Raw genomic sequence first — 22,826 nt, 5'->3', positions numbered from 1 at the left:
CGCTCCCGGAGCTCCCTTCTCAGCCTGCTGTCTCAAGCGTGCGGGTCCGCGGTCTGTCCACTCCCCCTTGCAGGTGGCTACCGCTTCCCGGCGCCCTGACACGGCGGCTCCCTCCCCCTTCTGTTTAGCTTCCGATATCTGTGCGCGGTTTCACGGCTCCCCGCTTCGTACCTCGATACTCAGCGCTGGAGATGTTCATTTGTAGAGATCCAGATGTATCTTCCTGCGTCTCAGGCTGATTCCGTGGATATTCCTGCGTCTGGTACCTATCCAGCTCAACTCAGGGGACCGGCTGAAAAAGGGGTCCCCTACTCCTCCGCCATCTTAACCTCTCCCACGTCTCTTTTGGTAATATGTCCTGGGAGTGATGTTTTATCAGGAAACATGTGTCTTTCATCACCCTGTGTTCCTACAGAGAACATAAATCACTTAAAGCTCTTGCGTTCATAACATCTGTAGTTGCTGGAATGATCTGATGCTCCTTTGCCTTACATGGTCATGTTGCTTCTGAAGGTGACTGACGGGGCAATCCAAACCTTCGAGAGAAGGCCGCGTTCGACTGAGTCCCCTGCGGCTCCCACTGTGATGAGCCTGGGGGGGAGGGCAAGTAGGGAGCAACGTTAGAGACATCTGTTGTCCTTGATAATGTGTGTCGTGCTTTGGCAGTAACTAAAACCAAGCAGGCCCACCAGTCTGTGGTTTAGAAGCAGTAATCTGAGAGCCCAAAAAATACTTCTCTGAATGGTAAGGTATCAGAGCCAGCATTCCTTATCCTTGAGAGGGAAAAAGAGTTTGAAAGGCTCACCAAGAGAAAAACAGCACTTGGGTTTTATAATAAGATGCTAAATCGGATAATCTCAAAACATCCGAAGGTCGAAGGTCGAAGGTCGTGATAAAACTCCTCATCAAGTAATCAAGATGCACGAGCGTATAATCTCTTGGAAAAAAAAAAAAAGAAAGAGAGAAAGAATTCAAGCAGGCAGGCTTTCAGATCCCACATCTATTCATCACTGATTCTGAAAAGATTAGGTAGAGGACAGAGCACCGGGCCAGTGTCCATGTCTTCAGGCTGAGAGCGATGAGGAAAGATAGTGGAAGAAGTCCCTCGGTGCTCAAAATACCAGCCACAGAATGAAATGTTTTGCAGCCGCGAGGGCTCTGCTGCTAGCCAGCCACTCACTGTGCTCTGTGTAGGTCAGCCTCTGTGTTCTTCACCAGGGACCTGTGTATTCACCCCTACTGTGCCCCATCCCAGTGCCTGTCTTCCCCTCTCTCCATGTCTCATCCATTTTTCTGTGCCCAGTGAGGCCAAAGCCAAGTCCAGCCTGATGCTAGTTCTTTCCTGCCTCTGACTCCTTTGTGTTTGTTGTTTGTGTAATCTGGTAAGTTAGCTCTGTGATGGGTTTATAGATGGTTAGGGTCATAAGAAGCCTTGGATTGTTTTTTCCCCTCAAACTATTCCCGAGGCAAGAATTACTTTACCCAACACAAGTTCCTTAGACCCTGGTGCATTCAAGAGTCAAGACTTGGGTTCTCTTATCTGGGCCTTTAAGGATTGCATCATTTTTCTCCCATAAAGGGAACCCAGAGTTGCTGATGAGCATTGCCTGTCCTTGACATCTGCTGTTTTATAATATTGGACCCAAGCAATAGTTTTGGCCCTGCCTTGATCATTTTTTCTTGCTCTCAAAATAACTAAACCACCTGCTTTGTTCTTAGCATTTTTTTTGAAAGCCTTAGTTCATTCGACAGCTGAGTCTCCTTGTAGCTGAAACATTTCTCCTGTGCTTTTGTGCCCACCTTGGGAGGTTTTGCAAAGCTTGTAAAGTGGGAGATGAGATGAGGTCCACCAAGCATTGCTTCTCGGGCTTGACAGAGCAGAAGGGGGCTGAGTTAAATTGCAGCCAAGGATCCCTCACCTCCTTAAGATTCTTTAGGAAGTCTCCGTTGAGTTTGCAGACTGCTAAGACCAGTGCCTGGCATGTAGTCGGCCAGTAATGGTAGTTATTCTCATGGGGCCTAGGCAGCAGGTCAGAAAGATCCCACACTGAAGAAGTTTATAAATTAAGAATTTATCTCCTGCATGAATTGAACCTCAGCATTTTCATATCTCAGTAGTTGCCTACACTTAGGGCAGCCAAAAATAAAACGGGGACCTGAGACTCAGTGTTCCAGCTGGCAGGAAACAGAGCTCCGCATCCAAAACATGATAGAGGAAAGCCGAGGCTTAGAGGCTTTTGGTGACCGTGCCCAGGCCACACTGTTCATATTGGCAGATTGGGACCAGAATGCAGCTCTCTGGGCTCTGGGACTGGGATTTTCCTACCACCCCAAGGTATGTGACTCTGAAAAGTCGCTCTTGAGAGAGGAGTGGGGAAAGACAGGAGGAAAGGGATAGTGTCTGGAGGCTGCCCTAATGCTGGGCATTAATGTCAAAGAAGAGCATGAAATAGAGAGGTTTGACCCCCTGATGTTTTATCACATTACTCCTCACTGATGGCTGATTTCTACATCTGGTCTTTTTAAATTAAATTCTGGGTCAGTACTTTGAAAAACCAGGAGAGCTTGGGGTGCTAGGGATAATGATAGCCTCCCCTGGTATTAAAGGTCATTGCTTTGAGAATGCATCTGGCAAAGAGTAACAGGGAAGAAGAGCCTGGGCTCAGAGAGGCCCGGGGGCCTCATGGGAAGTCTGTGGTTCTGCTTCCTGGGCCTGGGGTACGCACTCTACGTAGCTGTGTAAGGCATGAGCTGCATGCCGGTGAGAAGCCACTGGCAGTGGCAGAGGTCTGAGATGTATCCAGAATTTCTGGGAGTCCGTTTGTCTACACCGCAGGAAGGATGGGAAAATAAAGAAGTAATACCGCAACCTGATGATAGAACAGAGAGACATACGTACAAAGATTGGGCTATCAGTGGGTTTTCCGAGTTGGCTGAGACGGGCACAGTATATAATCGTGCTGTATGGTGCGGGGAGGTCCTGTAGTTCCTCCCTTGGGGAGAAGGCCTATCGGTGACCCACCACCAAAAGCATTTGGACGGAGGGAACATTCAGAGATGGATGATTGAGCAGACAGAACAAGTACTGAATTGGAGCTCGTAGATGGCAAGCTGAGGATCAAAGCCAGGCACTTGAGCTCCCCAGTCGGAGAGCTCAACCTCTACGCAGTCCTGCCCCTGCTGAGCTGCCCGCTGTGATCTCTGCCCCTGGAAGGCTCGGCCCTCAACCAGGAAGTCCTCCTGTTCTCTGGTGTTCCTCAGGGATTCCATAGAGCCCAGTGAGTCACTGGGATGCATTATGGCCCTGAGCCACCCTTAGTCAAATGACCATGATATCTACGTTCTCCTGGAATTCGGATCTTTGAATACATTTGCATCCTTCTCTTCCACCATCAAATTTTTATGTTGGCAGCTAAGAATCAACTGGTTTTCCCTGCCCTTTGGAGATTTTCTAGTTAAACTGGGCTCAACCCAAAGCCTTCTGGTGATCCCACATGTTCCTGTGCCTGCCTGCCTTGTGGCTCCCCTTGCCTCTGAACCTCTAAGTCCTTGAAGAGCTGTCTGTGTCACATGCATTCCGAACGTGGCCCTTCTCTCCAACCGGGCTTCTGGGCCCCATCTCGTCCCATCAGGTAGGCTTCAGTGAGGACTTGAAGAGTCACAGTTTGACTCATCAGATCTTTCACCAGCTTTTCTTTTTCACTCGAATATCAAAGTTCTACCCACATTGGGGCAACAGTGGGATAGGGACCCCTCTCTTTATGCCCTAACAACCAGCCAAATAAATGATGGTCATTTTCCAAGAATTCCAATGAGTAAATTACACGCACTTCAGCTTGGGTGCAAATATGCAAAATCAGAGCTACTACCTTAGACCTAGTATCTCATTGACTACACCATTGATGACGCCGTCACTGGTGTATTTGTATTACTAATAAATGTTTTACTGCTTGCTCAGCTCTGTACACTATACATCTGGACAGCACTCACCTCAAATGTATCTCCTTCATCTGCCAAACTCTTTTCTCCGTTGCAGGACTTGTAACTTTGCTTTTACCTCTTATACCAATTCCCATGTTTTTAGAGCCTGAAGCATGTGTAAAACCCATTCTATCTCTCCTTTCTTACTCCTTGCACCCTGGAATATTTTGATTTTTTGGTTTTAAGTTTTGTGCCTTCCTAGGTTTATTTTATGATTTCAGCAGTCCTGTTCACGTCCTCTTAGTAAGTTCACAACCCGGGAATCCCCCGATAGTACAAACACACCTAGAATTTTCTTTTGAGTCTTCAGACTTGTCTTTGTTTCTCTATGATGGTGTGAATTTTTCCCATTCTTTTTTTTTTTTAAGATTTTATTTATTTATTTATTTATTTATTTATTTATTTATTTATTTATTTGAGAGAGAGAGTGATAGCGAGATAGAGCACAAGTAGGAAGGAGCAGCAGGGTCCCCACTGAGCAGGGAGCCCAAGCTTTGCAGGACTTGATCTCAGGACCCTGGGGTCATGACCTGAGCCAAGGGCAGATGCTTAACCAACTAAGCCACCCAGGTGCCCCTCCCAGTCATTCTTATTGGCATGGATTGTGAATGTTTTTGGTTATTTTTTTTTTCCCCCTCAAAAGAACCATGAGAGATTTGGTGTCCTTGGAAACTTGATCCCCTGTACAAATTTTAGGAGGATCAGAAAGTCACTCTCTCTAATTCTGAGAATTGCCTAGGACCTCAGAAACAGTGAGATTCTTTGTGGGTTCTAGGAGTTAGGACTCTGCTACCACTCATGATTGGCACAAACTGAAGGGTAATCTAATTGCATCTTTGTTTTTCTTTTCCTAGAGAAAAAAGGTAATTTCTGTTCTGGGGAAAATAGAAAAGTCAATATGTCATATAAACTACAGTATTCGCTGATGAGGCCGAAGAATTAGAAGTTTGTGAAATCTTCGTGTCTTGTGGAGAAAAGGGGGTTGAGTAGGACCAAAGTGTGTTAGGTTATAAGAACAATAGTAGGTAGCATTTGTAGAGCATGCATGTGATAGGTACCATGCTAAAACATTTCGCATTTCTCATCTCAGTTATTACAGTAGCCTTATGACACTCCCACTCTCATCTTCATTTTGGAGGTGAGAAACCTCTGACACACAGAGAGGCTAGACAGCTTGTCCAAGGTCACAACAGCTCATAAATATGGCAGATCAGAAATTTTTAACCTTGGCAATGTAGTCCAATGTAGTCACACTCTTAGCTCCAAGGTTATACTGCCATACATTGAGTCATTTTGACTTTCACTGTGAGTACAGCCTCCCACAATATATATAAAGCACAGGAGAAGTGGCAGTTTCAGCTTTTTTTCCCTTGTTATTTGTTTATTTAATAGCAAGGTTAAAAAAAAAAAAAGGCAGTGTGCAGTCTAAATCAAGTTTAATTAGACCCATGTGGAAAACATAACAATTATCCATGCCAAATTTCCTACATTTTTCTTTTTTCATGTTCAATTTTTAATAGTCACTGGTACACTTTATTCTTCCATTTATTTTGTGAGTGAAATAACTGGAGCTAGCATAAGGTTCTAAGTTGCTGTCTACTTCTTGAAGAATCTTTATCCGAGTGGCACATCTTCTCTAAAAAAGAAATGAATCCATTGTTTTGCTTGTGGGACACATCTTTGGAGACTATGGTGTTAACAGGCATAGAATCTTGGCATTAAACTGAACTCTCCTTCTCCTTCCTTGAGCAGGTGGAGGGACACAGATCAGGATGGTAGACAGAGCCTCTGGACAAAGCCCGTTCATTGGGTGCCAGACATCCCTGTTTGCCCCCACCTTCTGGAAGCTGAGGTTTTAGAAGGAACTTAAGAGATCTCCTTGAGCTGCGTTTTCCATTGGTGATTTTTTAAAATACCTGTTCTCCTTTATTTTGTAGAAGAAAAAAATAGTGAAGACTGTCTCCCTCTTCCCAAATATAAAAAGGATTTTCTTCTATTGCTTTTATAATTTGATTTAAAAATTCCTCAACAATTGTTTTCAATATTTTCTTCATTATTATAATATTCTTTTTTACCCCAGCCACAGAAAGGGTCATAGAAATATAACAAATAAAATACTATTACTTATAAATAGCTGTCTCTAGAGCTTTGATATTATAAGTGATTTTAAAAATAAAGTTTATTAGGTTTCCTCCAGCATTTAAAATAACTGCAGAAATTTTGGAAAATTCAGAGAGGTGAAGCAAAGAAAAGCAAACTCCCGTGGTTCCTATACTCAAGAAAACCTTACTGTTTTCATATATTTTCTTTCTCTGTGAAGCCTTCTTATACCTTTTTCTGTGTCGAGTTTTTGTTTGTATTTCTTGGTTAGATCGTGCTAAAAACACAGTTTTGGTTCCTGCTCTGTTGGAAAGATGTCTCTGGTTCGGAGACAACTGGCCCAGGACTTCTTTGCTGACTCTACCCTGTCCCAGGTCGGCTTTGCAGATTTTTGGCGTGCTCCTGAATGTGTACGTACCCAGTGCTGCGTGCTTCTGGGTGCTGGGAAGCAGAGCGCCCAGGTCCTGCCTATGGGCATCTCACAGAATCACTGGGAAGAAAACATTTTTGTGGCTACTTCTGTTTTATTTATTTATTTATTTTTTGGTGTGGAAATTTAAAACACAGAAGTAGAGTATTATAATGGACCCCGTATGCCTTTCTCCTAGCATCAATAATGATCAGTTTGTGGTCTTGCTTCGCCTAGACCCCCACCTCCAGTCCCCGGCCCTGGATTATTTTGAAGCAAATCCTGACAGTCTGTTATTTCATTGTAAGTATTTCTGTACACATCTCTGAAAGTAAAGACTCTTTTTTTTCTTTTGGTACTGTAATATCATCATACTTTAAGAACGTCTCTGGTATAATTGAATATTTAATATCTAGTCAGTGTTCAAAGTTTCTGTTTTCCTTATTATTTTTCTTTTCAATTTGTTTGTATCAGGATTCAATACATTGCAGTTGGTTGACATGCCTCTTCAGTCCCTTTCAATCTATAGGCTTACCTTCCACTGTCTTTCCTAGCAATTTTTTTTTTTTTTTTTTTTTTGGCCAAACCAGACCATTTATTCTGCAATGTTTACCATAGCCTGCATTTTGCTGATTATTTCCCATGGAGTTAAATGTTAAATGTTCCTCTGTTTAATGTATTCCTCTAGACACCGTATTCCTGGTAGATCTATCTAGAGGCTGGGACAAATTCTGTTTCCATATTTTGTCAAGAATGCTATAATGAGGGGCGCCTGGGTGGCTTGGTCGGTTGAGCGTCTGCCTTTGGCTCCGGTCATGAGGTCCACGGTCTGGGATTGACCCCCAAGTTGGGCTCCCTGCTCCGCGGGGAGCCTGCTTCTCCCTCTCCCGCTCTCCCCCTGCTTGTGCGCGCTCGCTCTCTCTCAAGAAAAAAAAAAAAAAGCCCTACAATGAGTGTGTTGTGTACTCCCATCAGGAGGCTTTAAATTAACGTGTGTGTGTGAGTGAGAGAGAGAGAGAGAGATGTTGATATGTTCACAGTCGATGGCTATTGTTTTTGCCTAAGTCTACCAATTTATTACGGGTTTCAGAGTCTTATTTCATTTCAGTCATTTCTTCATTTATCACCTAGAATACTTCTATAAAGGGAAGCTCCTGCTAGTCAGCTCTTTGGTTATCCCGAGGTACAGTTGGCTCCATTAGCCAGCTACTGAGTATTGTCCAAAGGTCACCACTGAGACAGAGAGAGAGATGCAGAAATTGAGGGGGGACGAGGAGGGAGAAGTATGCGATTCCTTAAGAATTCATTGATTGAAAAATAGCGCTGTTTCAATCCATTGCATTTATTCTTACTGGTACTAAAATTGTCTCATCTTTGGCCAGGTGGAACCCCTCCATGTTGGCTCCTGAATTTTCTTTTATATGATTCAGCTTCTTTGACAGCTTCCCTGCTTTCTATATGTTAAGGTATTCTAGGCTCGTGACTCTCAAAGTGTGATCTGAGGCTGCCTGGGCATTTCTGAGACCCTGTTAAGGGGTCTGTGAAGCCAAAAACAATTTTCGTAATAGTACTAAGGTATTATTTACCTCTTTTACTTTCATTTTCTCACGTGTGTGTAGTTGAATTTTCTAGAGACCACATGTTTCCACATAAGAATATGTGTGTGTTTTGTGTTTTCTAGAATTTTCTAAGATAAGCTCTTTGGAGTCTTCAGTAATATATTTTTTTAAAGATTTTATCCATTTATTTGTTTGAGAGAGGAAGAGAGAGAGAGCAAGAGTGAGAGCATGCACACGAGGGGGGCGGGCGGGAAGAGGGACCAGCAGACTTGGAGCTGAGCACAGACCCCAACTTGGGGCTCCATCCCGTGACCCGGAAATCACGACTGGAGCCTAAATCAAGAGTCAGCTGCCCAACCGACTGAGCCATTCAGGCGCCCCTGGAGTCTTCAATAATTTTAAGAATATAAAGGGGTCCTAAGACCAGAACTCTTGAGAATTGACCTAGGTCATCTTCTACGTTTCTTACCACAGACATGGAATCACTGGTCACCTTATAAATCAGCTGCTTCTTTTTTTTTTTTTCAGTTTTCTGTTTATGTGCAAGTGGCCTGCTCCCAAGTCTCACAGCTAATAAGTAGCAAAACCAGAATTTGAATCTAGATGTTTGTGCAGTATTTTTCCCCCATAAAATAGAATCACTCATGTCCAAAAATGTATGATTAATTAAAGCTTGGAAGCTGTAAACACTGCCTGCTATGCTAGACATGTACGTTTTAGGGGCCACCAAGTAAAACTAGCAGTTCTTTTCCTCAGACGGAATGGCCCTCTGAAAGGGAACAACAGATGTAGAGAAAGGATGAGTGGTTACTATAGCCCCATGCTATAATGAGAAACAATGCTCTGAATATGTTGTTTTTCTGGTCACAGTAGGGAAATTCAAGTCCAGCAGTAACTCATTAGAGTGTTAACTTTTGAAGATTTCGGCCATCCAGAGAAAAGCCTGCATGGCCTGTGGAATTCAATAGCTCATGCATTTCTCATTTATTTCTGAATCCAAGATCCAAATGACTGCTTGGCTATGTAGCATAGAAATGCTTTTTTTCGTCTTGCAGTTAGTTGAACCAAATCCTGCAAGAAAGTATCCGGCAGTTTCTAAAGCTGCATAACAGTGCCTTAAGCCTGGGACTCTCATTTTCCCCTCACTGAATAGTATACAAATATCTAAAAGATGGCTACTTAAAACCACTGGATTTCACGGTTCTCGGTCCTCAGGGAAATCTTTATTTTGTTTCACTCTGTGGACCTGAACTTGGGAACTCGTCTTCTGTTTACCATTTCCAAGAAGTGTAGCTTCTCCTCGGTAATGAACACCAGTAACTCCTTTCCCAGGCACAGGGAAGAGTTTCCATCCTAAGAAAAGGACATGTGCTTTCAAACCTGAAAAAGCTCTCAGCTGGCCTTGGTTCTCTGAAGGTAGCAGCCGTACATCAAGGGCTTGAATATTTACACACGTGAGAGGCACCTGGCAGCCTCAGGTGCCATCAGGAAAAGTGTCATCATACAGGAAGCTTGGCTCAGAGCCCACATCACCATTCAGGTGCTTCCTAACTACTTTGTGGTTCAGTGTGGGAATGAGGCAAAGAATATGTCAAGGGTTTCAGAGCTCCTAGGAAAATACAGGTTTCTTTGTCAGAGTAGATATTAAATACTACAGAAGTTTTTGTGTTTATGAGCAAATTCATTTGTCACGGGAGCCTCGTTATTTTTCTCAACATTAAATATGTCACAGTGAACTAATTTAAATATCTGCTTTAGGTGACCTGTTGCATTTAGATTTATGTACTTGGAAAGTCAGATGGATGCCTGGGCTTTTCTAGCAAGTCGTCTTGACTTAGCTGCAGATAGCTTTAGAATACATGGAAGTCAGTATGAGGTGGAACAGTCGTCTGTCATGGGGATAGCATTACAATTGGTCATGTCAAAATTTTATTTTCTTTTGTATTTGTCACTGACCAAATTGCAAACAATTTTTTTTTTCTTTTGGTTCGTGTTCACTAAACAGACTGATCTCCATCTGGAAAGCATGCAGTGTATAACGATGTGAGCCTCGAACTTATAGCTGGGGAATGCCAGGAACTTGGGGTTCTGGTGTCACTGGGGAAAATGACTCCACCTCTGTGTGCCTTGGTTTCCTGTTTAGAAAGTTCTGCTGTTCACAGGGCCCTGAAGTACTAGAAGGAAAGGTCCTTTGCGTGTGGAGTTTTCCATAAAGTGCAGTGCTAACTAAAAGGCTGGGCTAAAGGTAGGTGAATGCTTTATAAAACATGTTTTCCATATATATGAACTATTTATTAGTTTATGTCTCACTTACTTAGGTATAAAGTAGCCCCAGGCAATTTGAATTCTGATTTAAATTTAGGTTTTATCCATTTAATTGCCTTCTCTCTCTTAAGGGCAAAGAATATAAAGGCTTGGGAAGTAGAAACTGGAATTGATTTTAATTGCCTGAACAGATTTACTGGAGAAAAAGTTTTATTGACGTGAAAATGAAGGCCACGTTATTTCTGTTCTTCCTCTGTATCTAATAACAGGCAATTTTGGAGTAGTCTGTAAATCTCTTAAAAGTCTACGCGAGGGTATCCATCACGAAGTGAGCCATGACTTAACAACTCTTGGTGACAATTGCCATGGATAAAAATCTCTATGGTGAGAACTGACAATTCCAGGAATACATTTGGAGGTGGAATCAATTATACAGATGATTCCCGAAAGGATATGAGGCTATTTCAGAATATCTCAGAGACTCTGAAGACCTCCTCCCAGCTTTGCCAAATCTCAGTGAGCCACTGCTGGGAGCGGTTGTGTTTTGTACCTTTCAGGTGTTTTAGAATTAATACCCAGCTGAAGTTAGGCTGATGTGGAGATTAGGAATAGCCTGTCCGAATAGCATTTCTCTTTGGAGAGTGCCACCCTTTCTAGAAAAGATAAATAATGGCATTGCATGATTTGCAGCTCAAACGGTAGCACTCATTGTTGCTGAATTTAGGACTGTGTCATGTACAAATTTCTGGTATTTTTCTTTGGTTCTAAATGCAAGGGGTGTGTGTGTGTGTGTGCGTGTGTGTGTGATGTCATTTTGCCTAAAGAGGCTACCTATGAGTGCTTTGGAGCCCAGCAACAAACCAGGGGGACTGGAAAATGTGCACTGGTTCGCTGACGGTCGCAGCCGAGTTGGAGTGAGTTCTCAAAGGACAAGTGATGCTGTGGCCATGCCCTGTTCCACAGTTGGCGGGGGTGGACTTGTTGGGTTTCTGCTTCACCAAGGGAGGAGAGCTCCTCTCTGCATTTGATTATGCTACGTGATACTGTGGAACCTGACATTTGGGAGCTTAGGTCAGGGAAAGAAATATGTTTTGATCACTTATTATATCATTTTATGTAATTTGTATGACTCTTCTCTCTTTTACTTTGAGAGGCAAAGTGGGAAAATGGAAAAACAAAGAACCCACGTGGTCTGCAAATGAGATTGAGAGAAAAATATCTCTAGGAAATCAAATAAGATCTGAAAATGTATGTTTCAGTTTTAGAACTTCAAATATTGAAACCCAGGGATCAAGAATTCTCCACTTGTGGAACAGCTTTGAAATTTTATTTTTTCATTGCTGCCTGGCTTAACTTGATGTGTTGTAAAATTTTATAGGTGTGTGAAGTTATTCTGAAGTCAAAACAAGTTAACTAGAAATGATCTTAGCTATCATCCAGTCCATCCTTAGTATGTTGCTGCTGAATCCCATAAGTTGCCATGAAAGTTTAGTCTCAGAATTTTCCATGCCCAGCACTGGCTTTAATGTGTGATACATACTGGCTGGCTCATGCACTAACTGGAGTAGTACATACTAAAAATAAACCAAAAAACCTTTAAACAAACCTTTTGGCCAGTGTACATTTGTAGAAAGTCTTCAGGCAAAGGTTGAAAAGTATGGTGGAAAGTGTCAGAACAGCTCTTCTTTTTGGGATTTAAAAACTTGCCATTCTTCCATGAGTTGTTAAATCCTAATGTCTACTATTCTAAAAACTTCTGATGTGTAAAATGTTCTGTATGTATAAAAACTTTTTTTTTTAAAGATTTTATTTGTCAGAGAGAGAGAGAGAGCACAACCACAGGCAGCAGGGAGAGAAGCAGGCTCCCCACTGAGCAAGGAGCCTGATGTGGGACTCCATCCCAGGACCTGGGATCATGACCTGCGCTGAAGGCAGATGCTTAACCAACTGAGCCACACAGGCATCCCGTATAAAAACTTTTGATGTGTAATATATCTTTTGTTACACATTCTCAAGGCTGGGAGTATCTTTTACCATTTGAGAGTTTGAGATTCAACAGAAGTTTGAGAGTCAACAGAAGAATGAATGGGTAGGATCATTATTGCCATTTGGAGACTGTTCTCCATATGAAAAAATTAAATAAAACATGGATTTTAAAGTTCCATCAAGGGGCACCTGGGTGGCTCAGTCCTTTGAGCTCCGGCCTTCGGCTTGGGTCGTGGTCCTGCAGTCCCGGGATTAAGCCCTGCATTGGACTCCCTGCTTGGCAGGGAGTCTGTTTCTTCCTCTGCACCTCCCCCTGGTCATGTTCAGTTCTCTCTCTCTTTCTCTGTCTCTCAAATAAGTAAATAAAAAAAAAAAATCAAAAAAAAGTTCCATCAAGTAGTAGCTTAGCAAATTAATAACATTTCAGTGATTTCTTTTGGCTTTCCATTTACTTGTATTAACATCTTTCAACAGAATTTTAAAGACTTCTTTATTATTATATTAATTACATATGTATTGATATATAATATATAGTCATATACTATATTATATAGTATAATAAACGTGGCTTGTGAGATCTCTTTTTGAGATATTCTATTTCAAAAGAATTTTAACTTGAACCATTTTTTTTTTCTTTTTAAATGAACTGTGACTATTTCCCGTGGGTAGAGCTGGGTCCGGGGTCTGATCATTTTGTTCATGCGGCACTCTCGCAGATTTGTTCTGAAACAGAAGGAATTTCCCATCCCTCTGTCTGGTTCCATGGGCAAGACTCTGGAGTGGCTCTTGCCTGGTGAATGGCTGCCGTGAGTCCGATCCCAAAGATTCCTTTCTTCATTTGGGGACGACCACTACTTGAGTTTCTAGAAACCCTGCTCTATGACATAAAAAGTGGCTCGTGTATGAGACCTCTTTTTGAGATGTTCTCACTATTTAAAAAGAATGTGACTATTCTGAAGCATTGTAGGGATAATTTATTTTGTAGCTAAAATCTTCATGTTTAGAGAAAAGAATCCAAATATCTTCTATATTTCATGCATTCCCTCCACAGGTGTCTACCGAGCACTTCTCATGTAGCAGGCAGTGTCCGGGGTAGGGAACAGCGTGCCCTCACAGAGCTTCCAGTGAAGGAGACAGGCACACGAAGAAGCTGAACACGTCAGGTGGGGATATGAGCCGTAAAGGAAATCAAAACAGGGGTGGGAAGGAGGAAGAATGCCAAGGGGTGAGGGACCCATATGAGGACCAAGGGTGTTGTGCTACTTACGGTGACTGACGGGACCCACAGGTATGAAATAGCACAGTTCTTTACACATCGTGGCTGATCGTGCTGTCATAACCACAGCCAGCATTGTTGCTGTCACAACTGGATTGCATTTACCCACACCTGTTAGCAAGGGTGTGTATAGAATGAGTCAGAATGGGTGTCCTTAGGAAGGCATGCGGAGGATATATTAATGACAAATGAAAACATAAAATGACTATATTCATTCAGCAAATGTTCATGGAATGATTGTATGTACACAGTGTTGTGGAGGACAGCAAGGTAATGGACCTATACCTTTCCAGAAGAGCATATAATCCAGCGTTCTTGTGTGTGGTAGGTCCTTTGTGAGCGATTTAACATTTGAAGTGGACTGTGAAAGGCCCACAATGTGCTGGTTTTCCCTTTGCCAAGGTGTGGTGTTTAGTTGGGTCATCTGGGAGGCGGGTGTGCTGTACTAACCTGGGAGTGCGTTAGCCAAGTTCACAGTGTCCACATTCCAGCAGAGTGTAGTTTCCATGCATTGCTTAACGTGTAAAATGCCGTCGAAGCGAAATATGTTTTCTTTGGGAAGGATTGCTCTCCGAAGGCAGCCAGTTTCAGGTGCTGGTGATGAAAGGGTGGCGTATGACTTGATGCTTCTTAGCCAGAAAATGGAGTCAGTTAGGGTCTCAAGGAAAGACTTAGCATTTTCCAGTCTTTATGTGGGAATTCATATGCTGTACTAGCATTTGTCAGCTTGGACATGAACCCAGTACGCGTGCACTATTTGGGTGAATCCTGATAAGGGCCCTAATGGAAGTGTGGACACAGGAGAGCTTACTTCCTTTGTCTGGAGGGGACTGTCTTGGAGGAAACTAAGCAAAGCTTCTTCAGGAGCTATATCATCTGGGCCTTAATAAGAGGTTATTCCCTTTCCTTCAGAAATGAAGTGTCCGTCGTCTGTGTGTGAAGGTCCTGGGTATTTATTATATAGATGGGATCAAAAGTGTATTGTGTAAAAAAATATATACTACTCTGTGTGTATATATACTACACACACACACACACACACACGTGTATACATATATATACACATATGCATATATATATATAGCAAGAGAAAGCTTAGAGGAGGAAGGAAAAGCCACAGAATACAGTGGCAGAGGCTGTTGGCTACCCACCAGAATCCATGATTTCTTCTTCCTGAGCCCACAGCAAGAATACATCTTCCAGCCTCCCTTGCACTTAGGTGCAGCCATGTGACTGAGTTCTAGCCAGCAGTATGACCATGACGCAGACGGCTGAGCCCATCAGCCTCAATCCATGTTTCAGCGTGAGGAAGATGAACACCTCATCCTTTCCCCCAAGTCCTGAGGTGTTTGAGCCATTATACATTTTTGGGTCTCTTTGAGCAGTGAGTTGTCTTCCCTAACTAATACCAGCACTACGTGTGGTAAATGAGAGAAGCAAAGACTACAGTTCCAGTGCCTTAGTCCTATTTCACTGGGGATGTTGGACCTAGTTGTTTCCACCTGAGTGGCAGAATTCACGCTCTTGCATGGTGGTGGTTATTGTGCTTGTAGGTTCCTGCTGTGAGTTTATTACTGCACCCACAGTTTATTGCTTACAGGTATCTGTGCTCCTTTCTATACCCCCAACAGCTGAGGGCAGAGTCCAGGGAGTATAAGCTAATCCTTGATTTTTCTTCCTTTCTTCTTCTCCTCAGATATTTTAGTGCCTGCCTTGTACTAGGTGCTACGAGGAGGACCTAGAAAGGAAAGAAACATGAACTGTAACCTCAAAGAGCTAACAACTCTAGTTGACCAGACTGTTTCAAATGGGACTGTCAGGGCATCTGGGTGTCTCAGTTGGTTAAGCGTCTGCCTTCGGCTGATCCTGGGATCGAGCCCTGCATTGAGCTCCGTGCTCAGCGGGGAGCCTGCTTCTCCCTCTCCCTCTGCCTGCTGCTCCCCCTGCTTGTGCTCTCTCTCTTACTCTCTCTTTCTCTCAAAATAAATAAAATCTTTTTAAAAATATGAATTACTGTTTAAAACAACAACAACAAAAATGGGACTGTCAGCTGAGGTAACATAAAACCCAAATCAAATAGCTTAAACAAAAAGCGATTTTTTTAAGAGCTGAGAAGTACATAGGCTGTAGGTGCTGTTTCTCTATAATTCATAATCCAGTAGGATTTACCCCTGAAATTTATTTTAGGTAGTCAGCCACAGAAGTCCAGGGTGCAGTCCTACCTAGTATTGCTTTCCCTCTCCTCATGTCTGTAATTCTAATATGGAACATTGAGCACGTGTTGCTGTTGTCCAGAGCAAGTTGCCTGGATGCCTTTCCCCCCTTGAATTCCATTCAGCTCGGCCCACGGTGGAAGAGTTGTCAAAGTAGTTACTTTACCGAGTGTTACGAATGGTAAGTAGTGAGATGAGGGAATTAGTGCATGTAACCTGAGAAAATCTTGTTCACTGTATTTTAGTTTCAACAGATTACATGGCTTACTTCATTTGGCCTATCGCTGCATTTCTAGTTGGAATTTGAAGATCAGCCATGTTCTTCGTTAGCTCATTGCCGATCTCCCTCTTCAATTTGCTCTATTATTCCCATTTGTCCTTGTTACTGCTGGCTTGTCCTTGTTACTGTCTTCTGAGATGGTATGCTCCTTAGAGGTAGGCACCACACTTCAGTTATCTTTGTATTCTCTCCCCAAGTCCCTTACCCAAGAGCATAGCGCAGGGCTTTATATATTATATATGTCTCAATAAATGTTTGATGAATCGATTACTTAAATTTCTTACACTGGAGGAGCTGCTGGAGCTAGTTTCATGCTTGGTGGATAGCTCTTTGCATGGCTAACGTCACTTCCTGCTGCCATTGTGTTGCTCTTAATTCTTGTGATGTTTCATCTTGTTTAACTTTGTGACACTGGCCTGGCCTTGGCCGTAGCAGAAGTCACCTAGCATGAGGTTTAAGAGGGAAAGTGTTGGCATGGTAAATGGTTGTTGTGTGAGTGTAGTAGGGTGTGCCTTGACCTGGTCCAGAAAGTACTTGTAGGAGTCGTGTCTGGTGGATGATATGGAGCCACATTCCTGTGATTTCCTGGCAACAGAGTCATCTCCTGTGCTACTGTATTGCTCAATTTAATAAAAGAACAACAGATTAATCTTATTCTGCCTGGTAGCTAGATTTGTATCTTAGGTCTTATCTGACTCACTGAAGGTTCTGGAAAATTCTTTGAAAAGAGACTCATATGCATCTATAATTAGGCTTATTTCTTTTAGTAAAATTACAGCTGAAATCTTTCCCTTGGGGATTTGTTATATTCCATCATAAAGGCATAGGTTAATAGTGGTAACAGAACAGAAAGGTGACTTAATGGGATTTAGGCCACTGAAGGCTGGGAAAGAAGATATTTTATAGGAAGAGTGCTCCACTCTTCTTCGTGATTACAGGCATATCTAGTCCCTTGAGCAACTGTGGGATTATATCAGTGTTTTCCTTCATTTTTAGAGTTAACAACTGGTCTTTCCTTCCCCATCATCTGAGAGGTGACTTTGAAAGCAGCTGGCCAGAACTTCCCTCTGATCTTGCTCTTCTCACTTCTTTTGTCAGTTTATGAATCTTTTGCCAAACGTCAGTGAAAGAGAAGATCATCTTCACATCTTTTACTGGCCTTTACACTTAAGAATCTATGATATGAACATTTCAGTGCTGACTTGTTACTTAACTTTGACTGCCTTTGTGAAGATAGGGGAACTGTTGTTTCTTTAACAGGATTTAGAAAACTGGAAGAACTCAACTGTAGAGATTTCCTTGTCATCAATTAACTTTAAGAAATTTTAAGTATTTTTGTAAAGATTTTATTTATTTATTTGAGAGGCAGAGAGAGAGAGAGAGAGTACCAGTGGGGAGGAGAGGGAGAAGCAGGCTCCCCACTGAGCAGGGAGCCCGATGCAGGGCTTGATCCCAGGACCCTGAGATCATGACCTGAGCCAAAGGCAGATGCTTAACTGACTGAGCCACATAGGCGCCCCCCAATTTTTAAGTATTTATGTTGGAAATATGGAGCTAGTTATCTTCTCCCAAAATAGTCTGTGATGATTAACAGTGAAGAAGTTAAATTTTTCTGCATCTCAGTTCCCTGGACTAAATTACATTATAGTGGCCTAAAAGTACTGGTCCAGTTTCATCTGCTTACAGGATATAGTTTTAGAGAATACCCTCACCAAGTGTCAGTATTTTGGTTACACGAAAAGCAACTAGTTTGTAATGTGAATAGTTTACTGCTCTTTGTGACCTTGACTGGTGGTGTGAGCCCACCTTTCAGGGTGGCTTTAATGATACTATTGCAAGTGGTAGCCTGGGAAAATAGGTAAGTGACCCTACATGTACATTTTAGACCCAAGCCCTAGAAGAAGGTACATCTTCGAATAGGGAATAATGATGAATAAGTTAAAGAAGATGATTCATTGTGAAAGATATTACTACCTTTGCCTAAGTTATAGTCACTATGCTGGGAAAAGGACATAAATCATTATTCTAAAGGCCTACTTGCCTCATTTCCTGTCAACTGATATAGCATGTCCCACATTGAACAAAAAATTACCAGGTATGCCAAAAAGCAAGAAAAAGCACAGTCTCGAGAAACAAAGTAACAAGCAAAAACCAGACTCTGGTATAACAGAGATGTTAAAATTATCAGACAAGGAATTTAAAAGAACTATGTTAAGGGCTCTAGTGGAAAAAGTAGAAAACCTGCAAGAACAGATGGGCAATTTTAACAGACAGATTGGAACTCTGAGAATCAAAAGAAAATGCTAGAAATCAAAAGCATAGTAAGAGAAATGACAGATGCCTTTAACGGACTCATAAATAGACTTGACACTGCCAAAGAAGGAATCACTGAACTTGAAGATCAATCAATAGGAACTTTCCAAACTGAAATGCAGAGAAAAAAATAATTAGAACATGCAAAGTCTGTGGGACAATATACTAAGTTGTAGTTTTCAAAACAAATGACAGACACCAAACCACAGATCCAGGAGGCTTAGAGAGAAATGCCTGAGGGTTTTTTTTCCCCTGGCACCAAATGTGTGATTCACCGCCCCCGCAACACACACACACCAATTCTCTAGTTCTCTGATACCAACTGGGTATCCAATAATTTAATTCAATTCTGACACCAGTTCCTGGTGTTAGCTTAGACCCCACAGGTTAAAGTCTCAGTCCCAAAAGACTGTCTCCACTTCAGATGGCAGCCATGGGTAGGGTGCTCAGGCCACCCACATTTCTGCCTAGCCAGCCAACTACATATATGGAGGATCCCATGTCCCTTCCCCCCTAGGTTGTATAATTTTCTGGAACAATTCACAGAACTCAGGAAAGAAAGTACTTTACTTATAATTACTAGTTTATTATAAAGGATACAACTCAGGATTGGCAAAATGAAAGAGATGCACAGTGCAGAGTGTGCTGATGGGTCAGGGGCACCTAGCACAAAGCTTCCGTGCCCTTTCCAGGAGTGCCACCCTCCTAGCACATCCAACTGCTCACCAAGCTGGAAGTTTTCTGAATCCATTGTTTAGGCATTTTTATGGAGGTTTCATTACATAGGCATGATTGGCTAAATCATTGGCCATTGGTGATTCAACTCAGTCTCTAACCTTTCTCATCCCTGGCAGTAAGGGGGTAGAGTGCTGAAAGTTCCAACCTTTTGATCATGCCTTGGTCTTTCTGGCAACCACCCCAAATCCTGAACCTCTCTAGGGGTCCGCGAGAGTCTCCTTATTAGCATAAGCTCAGGTATTGTTGAAAAGGGCTTGTTACGAATAACAAGACACTCCCATCATTCAGGAAATTCCAAGAGTTTTTGGAGTTCTGTGCTAGGAACCAAGACAAAGATGAAATATATATTTCCCATTTTACCACAGTACTCCTCCCCACTCCCCAAGCACCATTAGGCATATCTTATTCATACTGCAGAAAACCAAAGAAGAAGAAAACCACGAGGGAAGTCAGAAGAGAAAAAGAACACCTTACCTGTAGAGGAACAAGTAAAATAATTATAGTGGCTTGCTCATCAGAAACCATTGAGGCAATAAGAGAATGGCATGGAATCCTTAGTTTATTGAAAGAAAAGAACTTTTTCATTATAACCAACAATATTTATTGAGTATCTGTGCTGTCATCTGGGATATAAAAAAGATTAAAACATGAATGCTGCCCCAAAGGAACTCACAAGTGGGCTAAGAAAGAAACTGATGAGTTGTACAAGATATGGTATTTAGTGGGTAAGAATAAAATGTTATAGGAATCTAAAGGGATTAGATAGGATTCATAGGTAGAGTGCTCAAAGGAGGTGACATGTTTAAAAAATTCTTTTTAAGATTATTTATTTGAGAGAGAGAGCATAAGTGGGAGGGGCATAGAGAGAGGGAGAGAGAATCTCCAGCAGACTCCACACTGAGTGCAGAGCCCCAATGTGGGGCTTTATCTCAGGACCATGAGGTCACAGCGCAAACCAAAACCAAGAGTCAGACGCTCAACCAACTGCACCACCCAGGTGCCCCAGAGGTGACATTTTTAGATTAGACAGAATGCCTTCTTTCTCCACTCCCTACCACTACCCAACAGGGCTTCAGTTTAATAACAGCAGATTGTAGCTAAAAGACTTGCAAGACACAGTCTCCCAGGAGCAGTAGCTAGGAGAGCCCAAAGCTGAGAGGGGAGACAAAAACAGTACGCTAGAGGAATTTGAAGCCTCTGGTAACAGCTGGTACAGCTACAACAAATCATAAACACAGCCCAACTCCTAGCAGAGAGAACACTGTTCTGTGATTAGATCTGTGTAGATAACAGTGACTTAGGTGTTAGGACCAACATGCGAATATGTTAGCATGTTTTAGGTACAAGTTACAAATGTTTTCCTGCTTATTAATCTCTGGGGACATCACCATATAAGCCTGATATAATTTCTTTAAAGTTTTGTAGAATATACTTATAATTTTTTTTAAAACATCTGGATGGGTTAGGCCCTGGCACTTTATGGTCCGTGATTTGGTAACTATCAGGGAAGGATGTGAATCCAGAGGCAGAGGCTCTTTTTCCATCTTGTAACAACAGACTATTTGAATGTCTATCTCTCTACATCTGCCTTTGAGGATTAGATTCTTCCCACCAAGGACTTCAGTGGTGAATGGCCTGGGTAGAATGCAAGAAGACTTAAGGTCCCTGTCTTAAAATAAGTTACCAACAACATATGAGATGAATAAGGATTCAGCTAAGGACCTAATCTAATAAAATAAGTTATCTAATAAAACCTAATAAAATAAGTTATTCAACAACATGTGAGATGAATAAGGATTCATCTAATAAGGATAAGAATAAAGGACATTCTGATTGTATGATTTTAGGAATTGTTAACTATGAAGATAACCAAGCTGCTGTTCATATAATATGTGACTTAAAGGGGTGTGTGTTCACAGTGTAAGAACATGGAACGTGTAGAACAGGTTGAAAGGTTTTTTTTTTTTTTTTTGGTTTTTCCCATAGGCAGTAATATTTTTTGCCAATTCTTGAAAGTGGCCAGAGATGAGATTCTTATCTCTTGAATATTAAAGACCATCGTTTTAAGATTATTCTTTGAATTTTTAGATATGGTAACATAATACTACTCCAAAATGGTTTTCTACTAAAAAACAGAAACAAACTGTCTGAGGTCAGGGCCTGGATCTTCGCAATATTTACATTCTCAGTATCTGCCGTGCCTGTGGCAGAAGTTTATTAAGTTCAAATTGTTCGGCACACTTTTGTGAGTCCTGACAGCCCGGAGTAGCCAAGCTTTGTCTATTCATAGAGTTCTATCAAGAGGTCATGGTCTCTGCCCAACTAGTTGTTATTCTTTACCAACGTGATTGAAAGAGCTTTTGTTTTTCTTAGGTTAACTGGAGCTGAGAGATTTTTTACAGCCATCAAGAAGCAATTTTGCCTTTATTCCCAATATTCCTGCAATCTTTAGATCCACCACTAAAAAAACCACTTAAGAGCTCACTTCTCATCTCCAGCTCATGCATAAGAACATGTTATTTTGACATTATTGGAAGAAATTCATTTTTGCTTTAAAGAGGCTCCCCCACTTCCTTGACAACCTTATACGAGATGATCGACCTCATTAATAACGTGCGAAATGCACATTTTAATAACATGCCATTTTTCACTTATCAGATTGGCAAAGACTACTAAGACTGATAACACCCAATATTGGGCAGGAAAAAGGTAATCTCAATGAACTCAGGGTGGAGGATTAATTACCATTAGTACAATACTGTGGAAGGGTATTGCATATACCTATCAGCATTCTAAATATGTGTCAGTTTCTAGCAAGTCCTTCATAAGTATTTGCACTGATGCACAATGGATGTCTGTTGTATTTTTTTTTTACCACTGAAAAGTTGGAAAGAGTGAGACTATCCATTAATAGGACAGTGGTCAAATACGACATTTGTATAAAGAAAGAACACATTCCATTAAACATTTTTTTCAGGCCAAAAAGAAGAAACTGCAGTACTTACAACATCTCAACTTAATTGAAAGTAATTATTTTTTCTTTGTGTGAATTATATATTCATAGGAAGAAGTCTAGAATGTACAACATGCTATTAATAGTTATCTCCAAAGGGTGGGTTTATAGGAGCCTTTTATTTTCAACTCTATGCATTTTTAGGTTGCTTTTGTAATTAAAAGAATTATAACTATTTAAAAATATTTGTGTAGTGCTTCTTAGGCATGGTACGTTCCACTCTGGATTGGGGATACAAAGATGCATCATAATGAGATGTGATACTGATCTCAAGGAGTTAATGGTCTAGTCGGTGAACACAGGAAAACAAATACATCCCATAGTATCTTGTGAGTACTCTGATACGATTTGCAAAATATTCAGTAGGATGAAGGGTTAGTTTGATTGGATGGGAAAGGAAGAATTGGGTATAGAAAGGAGGAAGAAAGCAGCCATAGAGGGGGTTTGAGCTGAATTGTGAAAGCTTTGCTATTCGATCTGGAATTTGAGAGGTGAGTAGATGGCAGACGGAACAAGGGAGAGTAAAGGTGTGGATGACAGTGTCAGGTGTGCATTTGGGAAGTACCAGGAGGTGTACTGGCTGCAGTTGGTGAGCAACCGGAGAGGTGAGTGTTGTTATGGGGGAGGGGGTGAGAACCATGCAGATGCCAAGAGAGGATAGGATTCTGGCCTGTGAGTCAGGAAGTTGCTCCT

The 22,826-nt window shown here is 41.8% G+C and overlaps 1 protein-coding gene across 4 annotated transcripts in view; it reads left to right on the top strand.

Moving 5' to 3' along the window:
• Positions 1-22,826, top strand: part of STXBP6 (syntaxin binding protein 6) — a 259,189-nt gene that overhangs the window by 30,930 nt on the left and 205,433 nt on the right. Inside the window, exons 1-2 of one of the 4 annotated variants that reach the window (XM_034648694.1) lie at positions 10,233-10,294; positions 13,352-13,463. The exons of 2 other annotated variants lie outside the window; for them this stretch is intronic. The gene's annotated coding sequence lies outside the window, so the exon portion shown is untranslated. Of the gene's footprint in view, positions 1-10,232; positions 10,295-13,351; positions 13,464-22,826 lie in introns of those variants that run through there. One more of the 4 variants, XM_034648695.1, reaches the window with a different exon arrangement.

This window comes from Ailuropoda melanoleuca, chromosome 20, assembly GCF_002007445.2.
Source record: "Ailuropoda melanoleuca isolate Jingjing chromosome 20, ASM200744v2, whole genome shotgun sequence".
Classification (NCBI taxonomy): Eukaryota; Metazoa; Chordata; class Mammalia; order Carnivora; family Ursidae; genus Ailuropoda; species Ailuropoda melanoleuca.
This window is presented reverse-complemented; position numbering and strand designations above follow the sequence as displayed.